This window comes from Medicago truncatula, chromosome 1 (assembly GCF_003473485.1).
Source record: "Medicago truncatula cultivar Jemalong A17 chromosome 1, MtrunA17r5.0-ANR, whole genome shotgun sequence".
Classification (NCBI taxonomy): domain Eukaryota; kingdom Viridiplantae; phylum Streptophyta; class Magnoliopsida; order Fabales; family Fabaceae; genus Medicago; species Medicago truncatula.
This window is the reverse complement of record NC_053042.1, coordinates 1188848-1197489: the sequence shown is the minus strand read 5'-3', so window position 1 is coordinate 1197489 and position 8642 is coordinate 1188848.

Sequence of the window (8642 nt, the reverse complement as noted above, 5' to 3'; positions counted from 1 at the left end):
TCAACGGCAATTTTCTTCCCATTTTATATGTTATGATTTTTTAAGTTCGTAACCATGATTGTGAATTTGTGAATTTCAAGTTGTAAAGTTACTTTGGTACTTGTTGGTCAATTTGAAGGTTGATTTTGAAAGTAGTTTAAATTAAGTATTAATCTAATGTAATTTTACTCTTCTTATCTTCCAAGTACTTTGGACGGTTCCTCTTCTAATGTTTGGTGTTACTGCACTGGAAACATGTGTCCTCCTTAGCCCCCACTGCCTTAGAGACTTCGAAGCATGGGTAGCAGGTTTGGGCTTGGCAACTTTCGTGCCCTTCCTGTTACTCTTATGTTTAGATTTCTTGTACTACTTATTGAACTTTCCACTTTTGACCATCATGATGATCTTCCCCTTTCCTTTTTTGATATTCTGTTTAGCAGTTCTCAACATGCTCAAAAACTCTATCTCTCACCTTCATCATCATTCTGATAAAAAAACTTTGCATCTTTATTTGTTTATTTTAGTTAATTAAAAATTAGTTTAAAACCTAACAAATGACTTTATTTTGCTAGTAGTCATATAAAAGGTATGGTTTCCACTTTCCACATGAATTGTGTTGTTGAGTATCACTTCTGTCTCAAATATCAGAAAAACAAAGCCATGTTTCTTAGTTCATAATATATACAAAACTTAACTGATTTCATTCTCAAAATTAAATGAAACAAGAAAGAGTAATTTGCAAAACTTAATTACAAAATTTGCAAAATATAATGAAACAATTATATACAAAGTTAAATGAAAAGAAAGGGTAATTTGCAAAACTTAGTCATCAAGAAAATTAAATGAAGATAATCACTATTTACAGAACTTAGAGGGGAAGGTAGATATAGTCTGATATGTGATATGGAATTTGCAAATTGTCCCCAAAGTTAAGAACTTGCTTTTGAGCATATGGCAGCAGTCCAACAAGAAAATCTGTAATAATACCGTGGATAACAACGAGCAGGTCTACAGGAGAGGCCTTCATCTGTTGGATGGATGACAGCAAGAGAAAAATCAGCAGGACTTGCAACTCAGACTTGGACAGCAACAACCTGTGCGAAGTGGCATAAACCAGCAGAGGGTCGTTACAAATGCAGTGTTGATGCCTCCTTTCCGACTCAACGTAATAGAACTCATATCGGGATTTGTATCAGAGATATTTACTCGATCAATTCATTCCTCACTGCAACAAAATGGTTTGCACTTATGTGTTTAGTTAATGTTGGAGAAGCTTATGATCTTCTTGTATAAACTCTTATGTTGAGGAAATTGCCACCAATTCATGTATTTTTCTATGCAAACTAGCTCGTTTTAGTAAAATAATATTTTGCAAACTAGCATTTTTCTATGCCTAACTAAATGATTGAGAAACTCCTAAACATTTTAAACCACATGAACTTAGCCGGCCAACATTTAATGATTTAAACTACAAAATAATAATATCAATACAGAACAAACTTCCTACCTCAAAGTATTCCCATGTGACTTTCAGCTGGTAAATTGATGTGGAAGCAACTTTTAGTCCTCTGGGAGCGATTGGAAACCCTTCGATATGTTTCAACAAATCCCTTTAATGGTACAAACAGACAATGATGTGACTTCAATGAAATTATTATGCAGTAAAACACTTTTTTTAAGCCAAGTTACATGCACACATCTGAAAGCAGCTTTTCGAAGACATGATCACTTTTTGTTCAGAAACATGCACTACAATGTTACGTTGTTTTTCATGAAAATTAGAAAAATCAAGGACATGACTTCTCAAGTAAAACTGGAACATGAGCATGAACATTTAGCTTCATATAAGTTAAGAGAAAATGCCATATATGATGAGCTGCCTAATATATGTAATTTTGATTTCTGAAAGACTTGGCTTTCAAAAAACTTAGGCACAAGAAAATCAAGGGTTCGGCATGAAATAGCATAATATCCAGCAGAATGTTGGTGGTGATTTAGATTTCCTTGGGACAAGTCTTGATCAAAATTTGAACATTTCCACTTTCATTATTATTCTTATCCCAATTGGCCAATTGATCCTCACATATCGCATCTCTTCTCAAGATATAGCATTCAACGAATCAATATTCCCAATCTTTCCAGATATTCCTTTGGTCTCATTAGCAATGTTGTCGATCGTAGATCGCAGGAAATAGCAGTTTGTACAGATATGCTATGCTACAAGACTATAGAGCTACAATAGGGACCAGGATTTGCTGCAGTTAAATTATGCCACAGTTACACAGTTTTTAATTTAGGCCATTGGATTGGATTACAAAATTGTGAGTCTTGTGACATATACCCATCCAACAGCCAAGAATAAAACTGTGGGGAAATTTACAGCACCAAATCCTTGTCCCTTCAATAGCCACCGTACGACAATGCTTTATATTAAATAATGTATCACGGAACAATAGTCGCCTGTTAAAATTCTGCTACACAATAGTGATATAGCCGCTATTTGACAACATTGCTCAGCAGCATCCCATTCTTCGCAGAAACATGTCAAATCAGTCTCAGATGTGATGGTTAAGCCTCCTTTCTAGAACTCACAAAGTCGACAGAAGTAAGACCGAGAGACAGGGAGAAAGAACACAGTTACAGTCACATTGATATTCCGAATGGAGTGTTTTCCCCAACTTATAGCACCACGTATGAAAATCAGTTCATGAGGCCTTTTAATGAGTCCCCATGAGTGGTGAAAAACAAGGCGGGAGGGAATAAAAATCCATCATGAAATTGCTGCAGATTAAATTTAATGTCATATGATATATGTGAAGACCAAGCAGCGAGTCAATTAAAGAGTTAAGAATCTTCATCTGCAACTAAAACTCCTATCACACTGCATAGAGTAGCTTTTCAAATAAGTGCATGCCAAAAAGTCTATTAAAAATTTAACTAAATAGACTAGTATGCTAAATTGAAACAAGGGGAATTCCTATTATACCACACAACAACATGCAAAATGATGTGACAATGTATCTTTTCACTGATCAGTGAACCAATTACCACATCCAATGAAATACCTTCAATCTAGCATTTTAATATAAGAGCCAAAAATCATCATGAACATGCATTGGCTTAACACCAATTGCTTGCGGCAACATTAGTTATATGGGATTTATTTAGGATGTAAAAAACCACTTATTGTTACTTTGATGTTGCTACTGCTTATTGAATTACTTTTTCCTTCATTCTGATATGGACAATGCTGTCAATATGGTGGAAAATAGCCGATCATTAAAATTCCTCTACGCAATAGTGTTATAGCGCTGTTATAAAGGTAGTACTTAAGGAAAAATAATCCAGATACCACAGAGATAAGACATGAGACCTCTCGAAGAGAGGAGATGTGCATAAAGGAGAACATACTAGTATAGTTATTAACATTATGAAAACATAGGCAATTTTTCTTGAAGCAGTGCAGATTAATAAGACATTAACGGAACATGGTATGTTTATAAACTAGGTATTTCATTGTATGAACTCCTTCTGTGCTTGTTCTATCAAGCAGCGATGCTTAAGTTCTTTTTCCCTAATTCTCATTCCCATGAAACTCAAGCTCCGGCTTCATGTCGGCATCTATGATTTCTATCATTTTGGCATGACCTCTCTTGACAGCACGTTTGAAAATGGCGTCACACAGATTTACATCCTCATCAGATTCAGGGTCCTCATACTCCACCGGCAGCTTCTTCGTCCTCCTCTGCCTTCCTGTCTAATTCATTCTTTGCCTCCTTGTCTTCCATTTTCCACTCCTTGTCTAATTCCACATTTGCATCATTTTCTACCGCTTTCGCTTCATTGTCTACATTCCTCCTCCGCCTCCTTGTCTTCCTCTTTCGTCTCCTTTTCTAACTCCTCCTCTGCCTCATTGCCTTCCTCCTTAACAGCACAAGAGGTTGAGCTGATTGTGTCATCAGTGGATAGGCCAAGGACAATGATGGCAAGCGGTGTGGGAGTATTGCTATAAGAGGGCTGAGAAAGGAAGAGACACTGATTTAAAAAAGGTGTGCCATGGCGTTGTTCGATTGCAACCTTCAGGTGATGGAGAGTGGTAGCGTTAGGGTTTACGTCTAAGGCAAAGCTTAATATGAGTATTCTAAACATGTTTCAATCAAAGCACAAGTTAGCATTTTGCAATAATATAGTTTTGAAAATGAGGAGTGTTAAACTCTATTTCCAAAGCTCACTCTAACATTCACTCTTTTATTGCATAAAACTCATGTGATTTTTCACCATTTTATGTGAGACTCATTAATTTCACTCAATAAAATAGTGAATGTTAAAGAAAATGTTTCTAACACTCATCTTTGTAAATGAAAAATTTGTAAGTTTAAAATTGTACAAAATAATGTCGAAATAAAATTAATAGTTAGCTTTTGGGTTTCTTTTTAATTATAGTGGACATTTAAATTTCAAAAACAATCAGCAACAATGAATTGTTATCAATTGGAAAGAGACTTGGACCATATAAATAAGTGATCACATGTTCAATCCTTAGTTCTTGCATACAATGAAAAACAAAGAAATATTTGGTTGAAATGTTAAAGACAGTGAAGAATAAGATGGTTACTATTACTTGTGCAGCAAGTTTCTTGTGTAACTAATTTGTAGCTTAATCATTACTGCTGTAATAGTTAATTATTAGTTAGTTACTTAAGAGTTAAGTAACCATAGTTGAGTTAGTATATTAGAGTACTCTATATATACATATGCGCTATTCTATTGTACATTCAGATTTTATGTGAGAAATAAAAGAGTCTCTTTTTTGTTCCTTCTTCTTCCTCTTGCACATTGCAAGCTTGTTTTACACTTTCATGGAGTTTGGGATTATCCTTTAACATGAAAAGCGATTTTTCATATTGTATGTTTCATATGTTCCCCGACAGAGATGAGTTATTGTTATTGTCTAACAAAGCCGAACCGTCTATGATTTTATATTTGAATCATATAAAAAAAAAAATTATCTTAGAACCGATATAAACCAGAGTGCGAACACCTCTATAACACAAAATGTCATAATGGATAAAAAGTTTTTCCCTTATTACTGTTTTTTTTCAAACATAGTTTACTCATTCAATGGCACTGTAATAATACTATTCAGAAAAGAAAAAGAAAAACTGTACTATAATTATTCATCCATTTAATTATCTTCAACGGCTATAACAAAAATCTCCACTGTCCTATCCTACCTAACTCATCAATTTCCTATTCATCTATATCTTATTCATCTATATTACATATTGTTGATAGAATTTTCATTGTGTGGCTATTTCTACTATCTTTATATCTAAATTTTTCCCTTCAAATTTAGATAGATTATGGCTGGACCTGAGATTACTTGTTTCTCGATCAACTTTGCAGGACCTGAGATTATATTTATTACACCTTTATTATGATTTATTTTAGTAAAATATTTCTTAATTTTGAGGATCGTGTGGGTAGTTCGACTGTCAATGAATTTTTCGAGTCACTCACATACAAGATACTCAATTAAGTTGTTGTTTAACTTACATAGTTGTTCCCGGTTATGTTTAAAATTTTTAATTGATGTTTAACGTTGGACATGATTATATCTAAAATACAGAAGAACATAATCAACATTTAATGTAGGGGTGTTTGCGATGCGGTTTGGTTCGGTTTTGAGCAGAAAAGTCATCCGAACCGCGAGATAAAAAAGCATGTGGTTTGGTTTGGTTTGGTTGATTTTTAAAAAGTCATCCAAACCAAACCAATGCAGCTTCGATTGGTTCGGTTTGTGCGGTTTATCGTGAGATAAAAAAATATTACATTAACTCTAATATTGCCAACTTATTACAAAATAAACATATGACATTTTATTTTGCTGTTTATATGATAAAATATTAGGTAAAACTAGGGGTGTAAGTGGTTCAGACTGAACCAACGAAATCAAAAGTTTAAACCGAACCAAACCGAAAAATATCCGACCTTATTTGGTTCGGTTTGAAACCAATCCAAGCCAATCGAAACCGATCTAGTTTGGTTTGGTTCATGGTTTTTCATTTCGATATCCGTGAAACCGATGAACCAATCCGATGATAACCACACTCCTTATTTTACTAATATTATCCTACCTCACACAAACTTATGGTTCAGCCCAAAATTAAACATAAAATATTTTTTAATCCATTCACTTTCTCTTATCTCATCAGTCAGACTCTTTCATTTCTACTAAAAAAGAAACCCTAGTCGTCAACCACACCAAACCCATTGTTCATCTCTACTAAATATTTGAGTTTGATGAAGTTGTTTTTGAAGAATGGATGAATGAATCTTGGATCATATGTATGAAATATTGAGTAAAGTTAATTATAAAAAGTTGTTTGAAAAATAGAGAACATGAAAAAACAAAATATGAAATACAATTATACAATGTTCTATGAAATATTTTGTGAAAATATGAAATTTTTTTAATTGTATTTTTAAATAAACCGGTCAACCGAACCAAACCAAGTTTGGTTCGGTTTCTTTTTTGAAATTAAGTGAAAATCGAATCAATCCAAACCGATGAAGGTTTTGTCAGTTTAGACATTTTTTTTGACTAAAAATCAATTCAAACCGAACTGTTACACCCCTAGGTAAAACTTATATCAAAATAGGTAAAATTAAGAAGAAACATAAGCATGAAACAAATTATTGGGAAATAAAGGAAACAAAATCATCACTGGAAATGAATTGAAAGAGATGGAAAGGAATTAGAATCGTACCTGATGTTGCAACAATGGAAAAATTGAATCGAAAAAGATTATTCTTGAGCTATGTAATTTGGCTAGTATTCATTATTCTTGCGGTTTGGTTTGGTTTGGTTCGGTTGCTGAGATGCAACCGCAAATCGAACCGAATCGTGCGGTTCAGTGCAAAAGTCATCTGAATTCATCTGAACCAAGTGCAGTTTCGATTTGGATTGATTTGATTTGCGGTTTTTTTATTGGGTTGGTTCGGTTTTGAACATTTCTAATTTAATGTATAAACTATGATGGAAAAGAAATTCATTTTATTCAGAAGAAACAATTAGAAAAATCATGACCATGTTTGAATCTAAATATCAATACAAATGGCAATAATCCAAATTAAGACCAGTAATGGTAAAACGCTAAATATCATTAATGTTATGTGACACTTTCCTACTTCTTCTTGCTTGATAATACCGGTAAGGAATAAAATAATGGCAAGTAAAGTGATGAATACAAGAAAGTATTTAGCCATTTTGAAAATGTGGATAAATATTTTGAGAACGATGTGAAAATTATGAATGAAGGTGGAATATTTATAGAATGAATTTTATAAAGTGTCTGTTACTATTACCATTGAGTGATAATGAAATAATGTTAATTTCACTGTTCATGACTGTTGAGAAACGGGGAAAAAATATTTTAAGTGTGTGAAATATTTTTTTTCAATTTCTCAAAACTGAAATTAACATTATTTCCTTATCCCCGACGGTAACAATAACAAACACTTTATAAAATTTACTCAATAAATACTCCCCCTTCGTTCATAATTTTCACATCATTTTCAAAATATTTATCAACTTTTTTAAAATGGTTAAATGCTTTCTTGTATTCATCACTCTACTTGTTTTGTTTTCTATCGATATTATCAAGCACGAAGAAGTAGGAAAAGGTCACATGACATGGCTAAAATATGATTTTAGTTCTTGCAAATGTGCCTTGTTTTGGTTTTAGTCCCTGTAAAAAAAAAATTGTTTTTGATCCCTGCAAAAATTTTTGTTTTTGAAAATAGTCCCTGACCCCACTTTTATGATGATTTGCATATGTGGCACGTTATAACTGAACCAATTTTGTAGTTTTTGATCCCTGCAATTTTTTTTTTTTTACAAGGACTAAAACCATATTTTAGCCGACATTAATATATTTGTTTTACGAGTACTAGTTTTAACGAATCTTACGGTTGAAATTGTATAGACAAAATAACATACAAAAAACTTATCCCACTGGATCTCGTTTGAGAATTTCTTCTTTCTTCTTTCTTTGGCTTTCCTTTACCACCGAACCTCATAGCAAAGAAACTATCGAGTACTTCTAACGTATGTTACCCATGAAACAGTTCCAAAGTTTGGCACGTTAATAATCAATTATGATTTTGGCATACCCAAGAAACTTGTACAGGCACCTAGATATCTCAATTCTTTTAGGGTTGTCCCATAACTTATCGATGCTTTAGACTATTAGGTAATTAGTGGTTCCATTGTTTATCGGAGGTTGCAAGGCTTTTCACTTTTCACTGATGCAAGAAATTTTCGAAGGAGATCTGGGATCAGCTGTAATGCGTTTAATTAGTTTCCTTTGTCTATATAATTTCAACCCTAAGATTCATTAAAATTAACGGTTGAGATTTGGTGTAAGTCTTTTGACTTACACCTGATGTCAACGGATACTGTCTCATATATATAATCATGTCACATGTTAAGCATCAATTTAAATTTTTAAACATAACTAGGAAGAACCGCATAACTTGGAACAACAACTCACTTATTTAAATATATTGCATGTGAGAGACAAAATCCTTGCAGGAGACAATTGAGGAAAGTCAATAGTTGACCCAGAGGAATTGGCAATGAAAAGGTATGAGTAAATCGG